We start from the raw sequence: 14,381 nt of genomic DNA, 5'->3' as shown, positions 1-14,381 counted from the left end.
TAAACCTCAAACCCTACCGCATACCCGAAGCTCGCCAGAATATTGTCTCAGCTGAGATTAAGAGTATGTTGGACCTTGGGATCACTGAGGAGTCTTCAAGTAGCTGGTCCAGCCCTGTAGTCTTTGTACCCATGCCAAATGGAACCTGGTGGTTCTGCAATGACTTTCGCAAATTAAATGAAGTCTCCAAGCCAGACGCATATCCCATGCCCCAAGTGGATGAGTTAATCAAGAGATTAGAGCCGGCCATCACCACTCTTGACTTGACCAAGGGATACAGGCAGATGTAGTTTTCCCCAGAGGCTAAAGAAAAAACTGCATTTGCCACACCAGAGAGGTTATGGCAGTATTCCCGAATGCCGTTTGGGTTACATGGGGCCCCAGCCACTTTCCAGAGGGCCATGGACTTCGTACAGAGACCTCATAAGGAATTCTCAGGAGCCTATCTTGATGACATTGTCATCTTTAGTCAGGGCTGGGAGAGTCACTTACTGAAGGTCCAGTTGGTCTTGGATGCACTCCGAAGGGTGGGGTTCACAGTGAACCCAGAAAAGAGCAAGGTTGGGTTGGAGGAGGCCTACTACCTGGGGTATGTTGTAGGCAGGGGCATGATTAAACCCCAACTAAACAAGGTGGAGGCTATTCAGAAATGGCCCAGTCCACTCACAAAGAAACAGATACGTTCTTTCCTTGGCGGGCTATTATAGGAGGTTTGTCCCCAACTTTGCCAGTCTGGCAGCGCCTCTGACTGATCTCACCAAGGGAAAGAACGCAACTGTTGTTCAATGGAGTGCAGAAGCAGAAGGAGCGTTCTGCCGGTTGAAGCAAGCTTTGTGCCAGGAACCAGTGTTGGTAGCTTCCAACTTCCAAAAAGAGTTCCTGGTACAAACAGATGCCTCAAAGTTGGGTCTGGGTGCAGTACTGTCCCAGATGATTGGGGGGGATGAGCACCCCGGAGTGTACTTGAGCAGGAAGCTCACGCCAGCTGAGAGGAATTATTCCATTGTGGAAAGGGAGTGTCTTACAATAAAATGGGCTTTGGAGACACTCCGCTACTACTTGTTGGGCCGACCCTTCAAGTTAGTTTCAGATCATGCACCCCTTAGGTGGATGGCCCAAAATAAAGATAAAAACTCCAAAATCACTCGGTGGTTCCTTGCTCTACAGGACTTCAGGTTTGTAGTGGTACATAAATCAGGAAAGGTACATCAGAATGCAGATGCCCTTTCCCGGGTCTATTGCCACTGGATTTGTGGTGTCCAGACCCCTGGCCTGGAACAGGGGAGGGATATGTAGAGGGTCAGCCTGGGGCAGGGTTAAGAAGGGCTTAATCGAGGAGGGCAGGTACTTCCCCTTCAGACCTGTTTATTGTCAGCTGGGCTGAGAGTGTCAGAGAGAAGCTGTTTGAGTAGGAGAGAGAGGCACAGCAGCACGCTGTGTGAAAATGTCCATTGCTGGATGGTGTACATGCTGGGTGAGTTTAACCACATAAAGACTGTAGCTCTGATTGGAGCCATGAACTATTACCTATAAGCCTGTGTGCTGCTGAACTGTAAGCTGTACCCGTGTGCACAACCGTGTGACAAGACAAGTCTGTCTCATCTTATGTTTATTTTGCCATTTTGCTGACTAAAGCCACTTTTGTTTTAATGGACTGTCTCTGAGCCAGCTGTCCACCCCTCTGGTCCCCTACAACAGTAATGAACAGCCAACATAAACAATGATCTAATTAAACAGTAAGCTACTTAACAATTAGTCACCTAGACAGCCGAGGTGACTCAGGTCAGTGCACACCCAGACAGTTTGGTACCAGTCTACAGCCCTGAATACACAAAGTCAGGACCGGAATAAGAACATCATGGGCCTGGTGCTGAGGATTTTGGTGGGGCTTTTTATAAATAAATAAATAAAATGCAAACAATTTTTTGTTATAACAAATAAATTAAATAGAGAAAGGGAGGATGGGAGAGAGAGAAAGGTGATGAGAGAGGGGTGAGGGGTATGGGAGGGAGGATGAGAGAGAGGGGGCATGAGAGAGAGAGAGGATGCGCATGAGCATGCATGGGAGTGACATCAAGGCAGCCCGGTCAAGGCAAGTGACCGAAGGCACAGAACCCGGAAGGAAGACCGGGTGAACATGGAAGCGCCTGGGACCCACCAGATTGATCACAGCGCTGGAGGGCTCAGTCTGACAGGTAAGTGTACCCTAATGTGCTAATATTCTGTGCATACTTCTACAGTATGGCATAACCTACTTCAGGGCCAATAAAAAGTAGTAATGTTAGCGAAGTTTACTAATGCTTTAATATCACAGGATCCCAGGAACCTCTAATGGGGCCCCCTACTGACCTGGTGGCCCTTGGGCAGTGCCCAAGTGCATAGTTGCCAACATTTCAAAAATATTTTCAGGGACACTTTTTTTTACCAGTGGTATATTTAGAGTAGCTGACATCCCCTATGTACCTCTATACATCACAATAGTAATCACAAAATTGAGTACTAATAATGGGCAGAACAAATATGAGGACTGAGAAAATTTTCTTTAGTTGAACTAACAAAAGTGTGCCCATTCTAGAGCTGGTAACATTGAGGATATTCATTGTAATTTTAAAGAAGTGTTTTTGTGGGTAAGAGGCATAGGGGAGGAGTATGGATGGTATAAAAGTGGGAAGTATATGCAAGTGAGGGAGAGGAATGTGGAGGGTATAACAGTGGGCACTATGTACAGGAGAGGAGAGTGCAGGGTATGACAGTGGGCATACACAGCAGAGGAGTGAGGAGGGTTGACAGTGGGCACTATGTACAGGAGAGGAGTGTGGAGGGTATTCCAGTGGGCAGTATGTCCTTAAGAGGAGAGTGAAGGGGATGACAGTGGGCAGTATGTACAGGAGAAGCATGTGGAATGTATTACAGGGGTAGTATGTACAGGAGAGGAGTGTGGAAAGAAACACAGTTGGCAGTATGTACAGGAGGGGAGTGTGGAGGGTATGATGGGGCAGTATGTACAGGAAGAGGAGTTTGGAGAGTAAGGCAGTATGTACAGGAGAGGAGTGTGGATGGTATGAGAGTGGGCAGTATGCACAGGAGAGGAGTGTGGAGGGTATGACAGCTGGCACTATGTACAGTAGAGGAGTTTATTAAAGTGGGCAGTATGTACAGCAGAGCAGTGTGGAGGGTATGATACTGAGCAGTATGTACAGGAGATGAGTGTGGAGGGTAAAACAGTGGGCAGTATGTACAGGAGAGGAGTGTGGAGGGTATGACAGCAGGCAATATGTACAGGAGAAGAGTGTAGAAGGTATGACAGTGGGCACTATGTACAGGAGAGACGTGTTTTACAGTGAGAAGTATGTACAGGAGAGGAGTGTGGAGGGTATGACAGCAGGCAGTATGTACAGGAGAGGAGTGTGTGACAGTGGGCAGTATGCACAGGAGAGGATTGTGGGGGGATATGACAGTGGGCACTATGTACAGGGGAGAAGTATATGACAGTGGGTAGTATGCACAGGAGAGGAATGTGGAGGATATGACGGGCAATATGTACAGGAGAGGAGTGAGGAGGGTATGACAGTGAGCAGTATTTACAGGAGAGGAGTGAGGATGGTATGACAGTGGGCACTATGTACAGGAGAGAAGTGTATGACAGCGGGAACTATGTACAGGAAAGGAGTTTGGAGAGTATGACAATGGGCACTATGTATAGAAGAGAAGTGTGGAGGGTATGACAGAGGGCAGTATGTACAGGAGAGGAGTGTGGAGGGTATCACAGTGGGCACTATGTACTGGTGAGGAGGATGAAGGAATCTGCGAAGGAAAAATGTAAAGGTTTGTGGAAGGATGTTTAGGGACTGCGTAGTGGTTAAGCGTGCCATACATGGATTGAAATTAAGCCAATTAAGCAGAGACCGGCCATAGTCGATCTATGTATGGGTTAGCTGGTTGTACACAAGTCAATCTATTAATCGACTTGAGTACAACCATCCTGTCAGATTTTTCCCAAAACAATCAGTGCTACCAGCTATAGTTAGCAACACTGATCATTGTATTCTGTGGGTAGGGAAGGTTCCCCACAGGCAGAACACAATAACACTGCAGGAGTGATTCCCCCATCCACAAGTCAGCAGGTGAGAAGGTGTGTGGGGACAGGCTGGGGAGAGATGTCTGTCAGCAGGGGGGGTGTGAGGTGGTCATGGAGGCATATCAATCACCGGGTGGAGAAGTAACTGGAAGTGATATCCTTTGGAGTAGGGTCTGTCATCTGCAGGTTGGTAACTGGTCACCTGTGATATAAGTTGAAGGGAGGTGGCTAACATGGGATGTGGCTGGGGAGTGACCTGGTTGGTGGTGAGTGTGAAATGGATGATGTGTTTCACGTTTCTTTCACATTTGTGGTAATGCTTACTGCCCTCTGAAAAGTGATCTGTGGTAGATTGCTTTTCAATTAATGGTATAGCAGCAGCTGGCAGGCGTTCATGAGGTACTACTGCTGCCTCCTTGTTTTTTTTTACATTGCTAAATGGTATTTTTACATTGTTAGACTATGCTGCTACTGCAAGTGAATTTGGCTTGCAGTTGCAGAGTGGCCCTATTGAAATCAATAGGAGAGTTTGACAGGCGGTCCTTTATGTCAAACTCTGCAGGCTGAGTTAAAGATGCTGCAGCTAAAGAATTTACAAGAAAATGTCAAAACTGTGAAGTGAAGCATCACAGCTACAGCATTCATATAGCCCTGTCCGAATGTATTTTTAGGATTTGGGTCAGGGACGTACAGTGAGGTGAGTGGCTGGTGAGGCACTGGCTAGTATCAGAGCCAGATACACACAGGTTACATACATCACAAACGTTAGAGTGAGAGCAATAATTCTAGCACTAGACCTCCTCTGTAACTCTAAACATGTAACCTGTAAAAAATGTTAAAGCGTCACCTGTGGAGATTTTTAATTTATGAAGTTTGGGGCTATTCCACAAGTGTGCACAAATGTGAAGCGTGACATGTTAGTTATCTATTTACTCGGCATAACATCAGGTTTCATAGTATACAAAAAAATCGGGCTAACTTTAGTGTTTTTTTTTTTTTATTCGTGAAATGCGCAAATACCGAGTAACATAAAAAGTTGCAACAACCGCCATTTTATTCCCTAGGGCAGTGATGGCGAATCTTGGCACTCCAGGTGTTTTGGAACTACATTTCCCATGATGCTCATGCACTCTGCAGTGTTGTTGAGCATCATGGGAAATGTAGTTCCAAAACATCTGAAGTGTCAAGGTTCGCCATCACTGCCCTAGGGTGTCTGCTAAAACAATATATATATAATGTTTGAGGGTTCTAACTAATTTTCTAGCAATAAAAATTATGATTTTTACATGTAGGAGAGAAGTGTCAGAATTGGCCTGGGTGGCAGGCGGTTAATTACCATAAGTAATATACAAATAATTATTATATATTGTTTTTAAGGTCATTTATTATATTTTCAAAAACTGTACTCAAGCAGGTGGCCTAACAAACAAATTACTGAAGTTTGAAGTTATAACTTACAACCAATAATTTCAGAGTAAATAGATAAATAATAAATTATTATATTATAACATATAGCATTATAATATATGATTTAGCTTGATTAAAACAGTACCTTTTCAGCAGCAGAAGATTCTCATTCTCCCTCTTAACTGTGTGAGAAAAACATGGGATTATGGGTAAACTCTATACCCATAAACCCATATTTTGTCCTTCTAATTAAGAGGGCTGGGCTGGAAGGGAGCATGTGTCTTTTAGACACATGCCCCCTTCTGAGACACATTTTTATTGGACAGCTGGGGCCAATGGTGCTTTACCATTGGTCCAAGGTTCCAAACTGTCCATTGAGCTCAGTGCCTCTGACAAGAATTGAGAGGCACTGTCAGCTCATCCTCTCAGTCTGCTGCAAACAAGAGTGTGCCAGCTTGTGGCCGCACTGTATGTAGCTTCTGACAGGCTGCACAAGGAGCCCCGTATCTCCGGAACCATAGGTCCTAGGAGCCCCAAATTGTAATCAGTGGTGGGTAGATCTCTACAACTCTCGAAACTCAATCTTTTTTTGGTGATTTTTTTCTTTTTTTTTTGGAAAATGGGCCTATCTTAAGTTAAGGGGCCTGGAGCTGCAGCTTCAATAGCCCCTATGTTAATCCGACCCTGCACAAAGTACATTACACATGCTGTCTTCAGGTTAGACATGTGCAGAACAGAAATATTTGGATAGATTTGTTATGTTACTAATTTAGTTTAGTTGATTAGTTTCAGAATTAGTTTAGTTTTGTTTATTAATTTTCTAACGAATTCCTTATTTTCAGAACGATTCAAATTCATCTTGGTCAAAAAATTATCGACCGATTCAAATTATGTGTAAAGAATAGCTGGTTGTTAAGGAGCGGGACGGGAAGCCGGCTGCCGCGTCCTTAACAACCGATGACTCATCGGCTGTCAGCAAGCTTCTCCTCTGAGAGCTGAAATGTAAACTAAAGAATGCAAAAAACAGCGTGGCCCCCCTCAATCCATATCCGAAGGGCCTGGTATGGATTCTAAGAGGAAGCCCATGTCATCTGTTGGCCTCCTTGTTAAAGGGGGCTACCAGATTATGATTCCTGAAGGGCCTAGTATGAATTGGGAGGAGTAGATTCTAGAATACCGGGAGGCCGTGTATAATAATCGGAAACACTGGGTGCCAGTACTGTAAAAATAGGCACTAGGCAGTACTGCTCTGAAAGCTAGTGCTAGTGTGTCCTGGACGCAGGGACACATCATAAGCGATTTGAATCGTCATGGGTAATGCTGGCCGTCCATGTGTTGGTGTGGATCCTCATTTATTTCCTCCATTTAGACAGCTGCATCGCACATGAGGTCTTGGTTTGGGGCTCTGGACATGAGATACCTTAAAGATTTGCATACATGGTCACAGGGTACAGTAAGGTGTATTCCTTTGGCAGGTACTTTTTGATGTCTTTAGGTACGAGACCCCAGAATAAAAATACCTTGGAAGTAGCTTGGCTGTGGCTTCAGAAATCTGTAATGATGATGTCAGGGCTGGGCTCAGCCCTTCCTTCTCAAAGCTGGCCGCTCAGCTGTCGGCTAATTCCCAGCTTCTTTTCCTTTCACAGTGACTCACCTGTTGATGATATCCTGCTCATCAGTCCTGCCTACTTAACCCATCCAGCACAGATGATCTCTGCCTTCGACTTGGTCACATTTCTAGAGACGCACGCCTGTGTTCCTGTTAAATACTTGCTTGGCTGGCATTCCTTCTGCCTCCAGATCCTGCTTGCTGTTCTACTACACTCATCTCTGGCTCCCTGACGTTTTGGCTTGTCTGACTATGCATTCTGGTACCTCAATTCTGGCTATGTTTTGACTACGGTTACTCCGTTTACCCTTTTATTATTATTATTATTATTAAACAATAATAGATGTGTGATGGTTTATCTTGACGATATTCTCATATTTTCAAAGTCCCTGGAGAGCCATCACACAGATGTCTGGCATGTGCTTCAGAAACTAAGAGAGAACAATCTCTATTGTAAATTAAAAAAGTGTGAATTCCATCGTGAACAGGTTAAATTCCTGGGCTATGCCATTTCCACTGCTGGTTTTTCGATGGACCCAGAGAAACTTTCAGCAGTCCTAAAGTGTCCCTGACCCATGGGTTTATCTCCTCTGCAATGTTTTCTTGGCTTTGCCAACTATTATCGGAAGTTTATTCGTAACTTCTCGTGTCTGGTCAAGCCTCTGACTGATATGACCAGAAATGGTAACCCACAGAGTTGGTCTCCGAAGTCCATTATGGCCTTTGAGAGTCTCAAGGCTGCCTTTGTTTCTGCTCCTGTGTTGGCACATCCTGATCCTACGTTACCTTTTATCCTTGAGGTTGATGTTTCTGAGACTGGAGTTGGCGCTCTTCTGTCTCAACGTCCTACCTCTGAGAGCGATATGCATCCTTGTGGCTACTTTTCCAAGAAATTGTCACCTGTGGAGTGCAATTACAAGATTGGTGACATCTGTTAGCGATTAGGAATGGGCTTTATGTTCGGGTTGAACATAAGTTAGACTCAAACATTGGCTGTTCGCCCGTTCGCCGAACAGCGAACAATTTGGGTTGTTCGCGGCAAATTTGAAAGCCGCGGAACACCGTTTAAAAGTCTATGGGAGAAATCAAAAGTGCTAATTTTAAAGGCTTATATGCATGGTATTGTCATAAAAAGTGTTTGGGGACCTGGGTCCTGCCCCAGGGGACATGTATCAATGCAAAAAAAAGTTTTAAAAACCACCGTTTTTTCGGGAGCAGGGATTTTAATAATGCTTAAAGTGAAACAATAAAAGTGTAATATTACTTTAAATTTCGTACCTGGATGGTGTCTATAGTATGCCTGTAAAAGGGGGCATGTTTCCCGTGTTTAGAACAGTCAGACAGCAAAATGACATTTCTAAAGGAAAAAAGTCATGTAAAACTACTATCGCTAGTGCCGGCTATAATGAATTGTCGGTCCGGCAAAACACATAAAAGTTCATTAATAAAAACGGCATGGAATTTCCCCACAGGGGAACCCCTAACCAAAATTAAAAAAAAACATGCGTGGGGGTCCCCCTAAAATCCATACCAGACCCTTATCTAATCATGCAACCTGGCAGGCCGCAGGAAAAGAGGGGGGGACGAGAGAGCGCCCCCCCTCTTGAACCGTACCAGGCCACCTGCCCTCAACATTGGGAGGGTGCTTTGGGGTAGCCCCCAAAGCACCTTGTCCCCATGTTGATGGGGAGCAGGGCCTCAGCCCCACAACCCTTGCCCGGTGGTTGCGGGGGTCTGTGGGTGGGGGGCTTATCGGAATCTGGAAGCCCCCTTTAACAAGGGGAACCCCAGATCCCGCCCCCCGTGTGAATTGGTAATGGGGTACAAATGTAAATGGGTGACAAATGTAAACGGGTGACCCTGCCCCCTCTGACAACACGGGGAAAGCCACAAACCACAGGGAAGTCCCCGTGAAGTCCCCGTGTGTCAGAGGAGGGCAGGGTTACTGGGTGGCCCCACCCTCCATTATATAAGAAGTTTTAGAAGAACCGAAGCATCACACGGCTGAAGACTCCCACTGAGGCGGATCGTGCGGACGGAGCAGAGAGAAAGCCGGAGGAAGATGCGGGATGAGAACAGCGGAGGAAGAAGAAGATGGAGAAGAAGAAGATGGAGGAAGAAGAAGAACACCAAAGGAAGACCAGAAGAAAGAAATGGAAGAAAAAAGAATTAATAAAGGACTTGTCAAAAACCATCTCTTGTATTTTTTAACCTCTTGGACACTTTTTTCGTGAAATGGTAGGGGTATGTACCCCATTACCAATTCACAGGGGGGGGCGGGAACTGGGGGTCCCCTTGTTAAAGGGGGCTTCCAGATTCTGATAAGCCCCTTGCCCACAGGCCCCCACAACCACCGGGCAAGGGTTGTGGGGATGAGGCCCTTCTCCCCATCAACATGGGGACAAAGTGCTTTGGGGGCTACCCCAAAGCACCCTCCCAATGTTGAGGGCATGTGGCCTGGTACGGTTCAGGAGGGGGGCACTCTCTCATCCCCCCTCTTTTTCTGCAGCCTGCCAGGTTGCGTGCTCGGATAAGGGTCTGGTATGGATTTTTGGGGGGACCCCATGCCATTTTTTTAAAAAAATTGGCGTGGGGTCCCCCTTAAAATCCATACCAGACCCTTCAGGTCTGGTATGCCATTTTTTTTATTTTGGCGCGGGGTTCCCCTTAATATCCATAGCAGACCTGAAGGGCCTGGTATGGAATTTAGGGGGACCCCCACGCATTTTTTTTTTTAATTTTGCTTCGGGGTTCCCCTGTGGGGAAATTCCATGCCGTTTTTATCAATGAACTTTTATGTGTATTGCCGGACCGACAATTCATTATAGCTGGCGCTAGCGATAGTAGTTTTACATGACTTTTTCTCCTCTAGAAATGTCATTTTGCTGCCAGACTGTTCTAAACACGGGAAACATGCATCCCTTTACAGGCATACTATAGACACCCCCAGGTATGAAATTTAAAGGAATATTACACTTTTAATGTTTCACTTTAACCACTTCCCGCCCGCCCTATAGCGGATTGACGTCCGGGAAGTGGTTCTGTTATCCTGACTGGACGTCATATGACCCGGGGGGGCGCATCGCGGCGATCGGTGGAGCGGTGTGTCAGTCTGACACACCACTACACTGATCTTGGTAAAAAGCCTCCGGCGGAGGCTCTTTACCACGTGATCAGCCGTGTCCAATCACGGCTGATCACGCTGTCAATAGGAAGAGCCGTTGATCGGCTCTTCCTCACTCGCGTCTGACAGACGCGATTAGAGGAGAGCCGATCGGCGGCTCTCCTGGCAGGGGGGGTCTGCGCTGATTGTTTATCAGCGCAGCCCCCCCGCAGATCACCACACTGGACCACCAGGGATCGCCACTAGGACCACCAGGGAAGGGGCAACATGTGGATGGCCAGGTATGTACCCCATGGCCATCCACATGTGCCCAGTGTGCCAAATCTGTGCCAATCAGTGCCCACAAATGGGCACTGATTGGCACCATTATGTTGCAGTGATGCCCAGCAATGCCACCCTTAGGGGCATCACTGCAAACAAGCAGTGCCATCAGTGCCACCCATCAGTGTCCATTCATGCCACCTGTCAGTGCCCATCTGTGCCCATCAGTGCCCATCTATCAGTGCCCATCCATGCCCATCTGTGCCAACTATCAGTGCCACCCATAAGTAACCATTAATGCCACCTATGAGTGCCCATCAATGCCACCTATGAGTGCCCATCAGTGCCGCCTATAAGTGCCCATCTGTGCCACCTATGAGTGCCCATCAGTGCCGCATACCAGTGCCACCTATCAGTGCCCATCAGTGCCGCCTATCAGTGCCCATCAGTGCCGCCTATCAGTGCCCATCATCAGTGCCCGTCAGTGCCACCTCATTGGTGCCACCTCATCGGTGCCCATCAGTGCCGGCGTATCAGTGCCCGTCAGTGCCCGTCAGTACAGCCATATCAGTGCCCGTCATTGAAGAAGAAAATGTACTTATTTACAAAAAAGTTTTAACAGAAACAAAGAAAAACTTGTTTTTTTTCAAAATTTTCGGTCTTTTTTTATTTGTTGCGCAAAAAATAAAAACCGCAGAGGTGATCAAATACCACCAAAAGAAAGCTCTATTTGTGGGAACAAAATGATAAAAAATTTGTTTGGGTACAGTGTAGCATGACCGCGCAATTGTCATTCAAATTGCGACAGCGCTGAAAGCTGAAAATTGGTCTGGGCGGGAAGGTGTCTAAGTGCCTAGTATTGAAGTGGTTAAGCATTATTAAAATCACTGCTCCCAAAAAAACATCCGTTTTGAAAACTTCTTTTTGCATTGATACATGTCCCCTGGGGCAGGACCCAGGTCCCCAAACACTTTTTATGACAATAACTTGCATATAAGCCTTTAAAATGAGCACTTTTGATTATTCATGTTCGTGTTCCATAGACTTTAACAGTGTTTGCATGTTGAACAAATTTTTTGCCTGTTCGCATGTTCTGGATGCGAACCGGGGGGGGGTGTTCGGCTCATCCCTATTAGCGATCATTTTAGTCCTGAAAGAATGGAGACATCTCCTTGAAGGTACCATTGTGCCGGTTCTCATTCTTACTGACCATATGAATCTCACATTCTTGTCTGAGGCTAAACACCTCTCTTCCAGAAGGGCGCAATGGGCTCTTTTCTTGTCTAGTTTCAATTACATTGTCTCATTCTTACCCTGTACTAAGAATGTAAGGGCTTTGTCACGACAATTTTCCTCCACTTCCAAGATGGAGTCGGTTCTGGTTCCTGTGATTCCTCCTGATTGTATTCTGGCTACGGTTCGCACCAGTTTCACTTCTCATTTGGGTGACAAAATTCTTGCCGCTCAGGTCCATGCTCCTCCTGAGAAACCTTGTGACCGCTGCTTTGTCCCACAGATTCTCCCTACTGCCATGCTCCAGACTTACCATTCTCCCATGGCTGCTGGCTGCCCTGGGAAGAATCAACTCTTTTGGGCCATTTCCCAACAATTCTGGTGGCCTAGTCTATGTGCTGATTTAACTGCCTTCGTAGCTGCCTGTTCCGTGTGTCCTCAGAGTAAAACTCCACAACACCTTCCAGGGCCTCCTACAACCCATACCCAATGGAGAGAGGCCCTTGACCCACCTGTCACCTATGGATTTCATTGTGGAGTTACCCAACTCCAAGGGCAACACAGTTATCCTTATGGTGGTTGACAGGTTCTCAAAAATGTCCCATTGTATTCCACTTAAGAAGTTGCCCACTTCTAAGGAACTGGCTTCCATTTTTGCTCGGGAGATCTTTCACTTACATGGGCTACCCAAGGTGATTTTCTCGGACAGGGGTAGGCAGTTTGTCTCCCGGTTCTGGCGAGCCTTTTGTTCACAGTTGGGAATTCAGCTTGTTTTCTCCTCTGTTACCCACAGTTTAATGGGGGCGCAGAATGAGCCAATCAGTCCTTGGAGCAATTCCTACGTTGCTATATCTCTGAGCTTCATAACAACTGATCAGACCTCATACCGTCGGCGTATTTTGCTCACAATAGTGCCTTGAATTCGGCTTCCCGATTGTCCCCGTTTACGGCAACTACGGTTTCCATCCTTCCATGTTGCCTGACTCGTTTGTTCCGCAGAGTATTCCTGCGTTAGAGGAGCATCTCCGTGGTCTTTGTTCTACTTGGGCACAAGTCCAGGAGGCTTTGCGACATCCTAATGATAGATACAGACTCAATGCTGACTGCAGACATGTGCCTGCGCCTTCCTACCAGGTTGGGGACAGGGTCTGACTGTCATCTTGCAACCTTCGACTTCGTGTTCTCTCTCTGAAGTTCGCACCTCGGTTTATTGGGCCTTTCCAAATTCTTTACAAGATTAACCCAATGGCTTACCCATTAGACCTTCCTTCTAATATGCATATCTCGAATGTATTTGATGTCTCCTTATTTAAACCTTTGGTCTGCAACTGCTTTACCACCTCGGTGTCTCGTCCTCACCCTGTACAGGTTGAGAACCATGAGGAGTATGAAGTACAGTCAGTCCATTGTTGACTCCGTAGGTTCCGTGGGCACATACAGTACCTGGTTCATTGGAAAGGGTACAGTCTGGAGGAACACTCTTGGGTCTCATGCTTGGACGTACATGCCCCTGTCCTCCTCCATGATTTCCATAGACGTTTTCCCCTCAAGCCCTCTGAGGGGGAGGGGTCATTGAGCAGGGGGTGCGGTCAGGGCTGGGCTCAGCCCTTCCTTCTCAAAGCTGGCCGCTCAGCTGTCAGCTAATTGCCAGCTCCTTTCTCTCCACAGTGACTCACCATTTGTTGATATCCTACTCGTCAGTCCTTCCTACTTAAGCTGTCCAGCCCAGATGATCTCTGCCTTCGCCTTGGTCACATCTCTAGTGACGCTCTCCTGAGTTCCTGTTAAAGACTTGCTTGGCTGACATTCCTTCTGGCTCCAGATCCTGCTTGCTGTTCTACTACACTCATCTCTGGCTTCCTGATGTTTTGGTTTGTCTGACTATCCGTTCTGGCTCCTGAACTCTGGCTATGTTTTGACTACGTTTACTCTGTTTACCTTTTTACTATTAATATTAAACAAGTGTGATTTAACTGTACTTCTGTCTTAGTCTGATTCATGGTTTCTGACAGATGAGTGTGGTTAAAATTCTCATGCCTGTTTTTAAACTTTGTGAGGCTGGTCCATGCAAGGTTTTCGAGCTGCTCTCGTGTTTCTCCCATTGTAATTTTTTTCTATTGTTAAAAGAGTGAAGGCAGCATGCCATCTGGTTGTTTTTTTATTTTTGTTTTGGAAAACATGAAATATCCCCCTCACATTTGTATCTAAATGTTTGTTTCATGTTTTAGTCTTCTCATTGTTTGTATGTAGCAATATGTTAGAACCCACCGTGACACGGCTGTTGTATTGTTGTAGGAACGTGAAACTTAAGCCGCGTACACACAATCGGATTTTCTGACGGGGAATGATGTGAGCTTGTTGTCAGAAAGTCTGACCGTGTGTATGCTCTATCGAACATTTGCTGTCAGAATTTCCACCCACAATATGTTTGAGAGCAGGTTCTCAAATTTTCAGCCAACTTCAGTTTGTTATCGGAAAGTCCACGCAAGCTCGAAATCAAGTACGAGCTGGAAGTGCTCGGTCTTGTAAAACTAGCATTTGTAATGGAGATAGCACATTCGTCACGTTGCAAATTTTTAAATCTTTCAATGCAGCGCATTCTCTTTTTCTTTAGAATGCTAGAATAATGAAGTTGCTTTGCTGCTGATATTCACACAGAGTTCTGACAA

The 14,381-nt window shown here is 46.2% G+C and overlaps 1 pseudogene; it reads left to right on the top strand.

The window, feature by feature from the left end:
• The first annotated feature begins 356 nt into the window (after positions 1-356).
• Positions 357-14,022, top strand: LOC141133965 (uncharacterized; annotated as a pseudogene).
• Positions 14,023-14,381: the final 359 nt, after the last annotated feature.

Source organism: Aquarana catesbeiana, linkage group LG03 (genome assembly GCF_042186555.1).
Source record: "Aquarana catesbeiana isolate 2022-GZ linkage group LG03, ASM4218655v1, whole genome shotgun sequence".
Taxonomy (NCBI): Eukaryota; Metazoa; Chordata; class Amphibia; order Anura; family Ranidae; genus Aquarana; species Aquarana catesbeiana.
The sequence above is the reverse complement of the archived record's forward strand: the minus strand, read 5'-3'. Positions and strand labels throughout refer to the sequence as shown.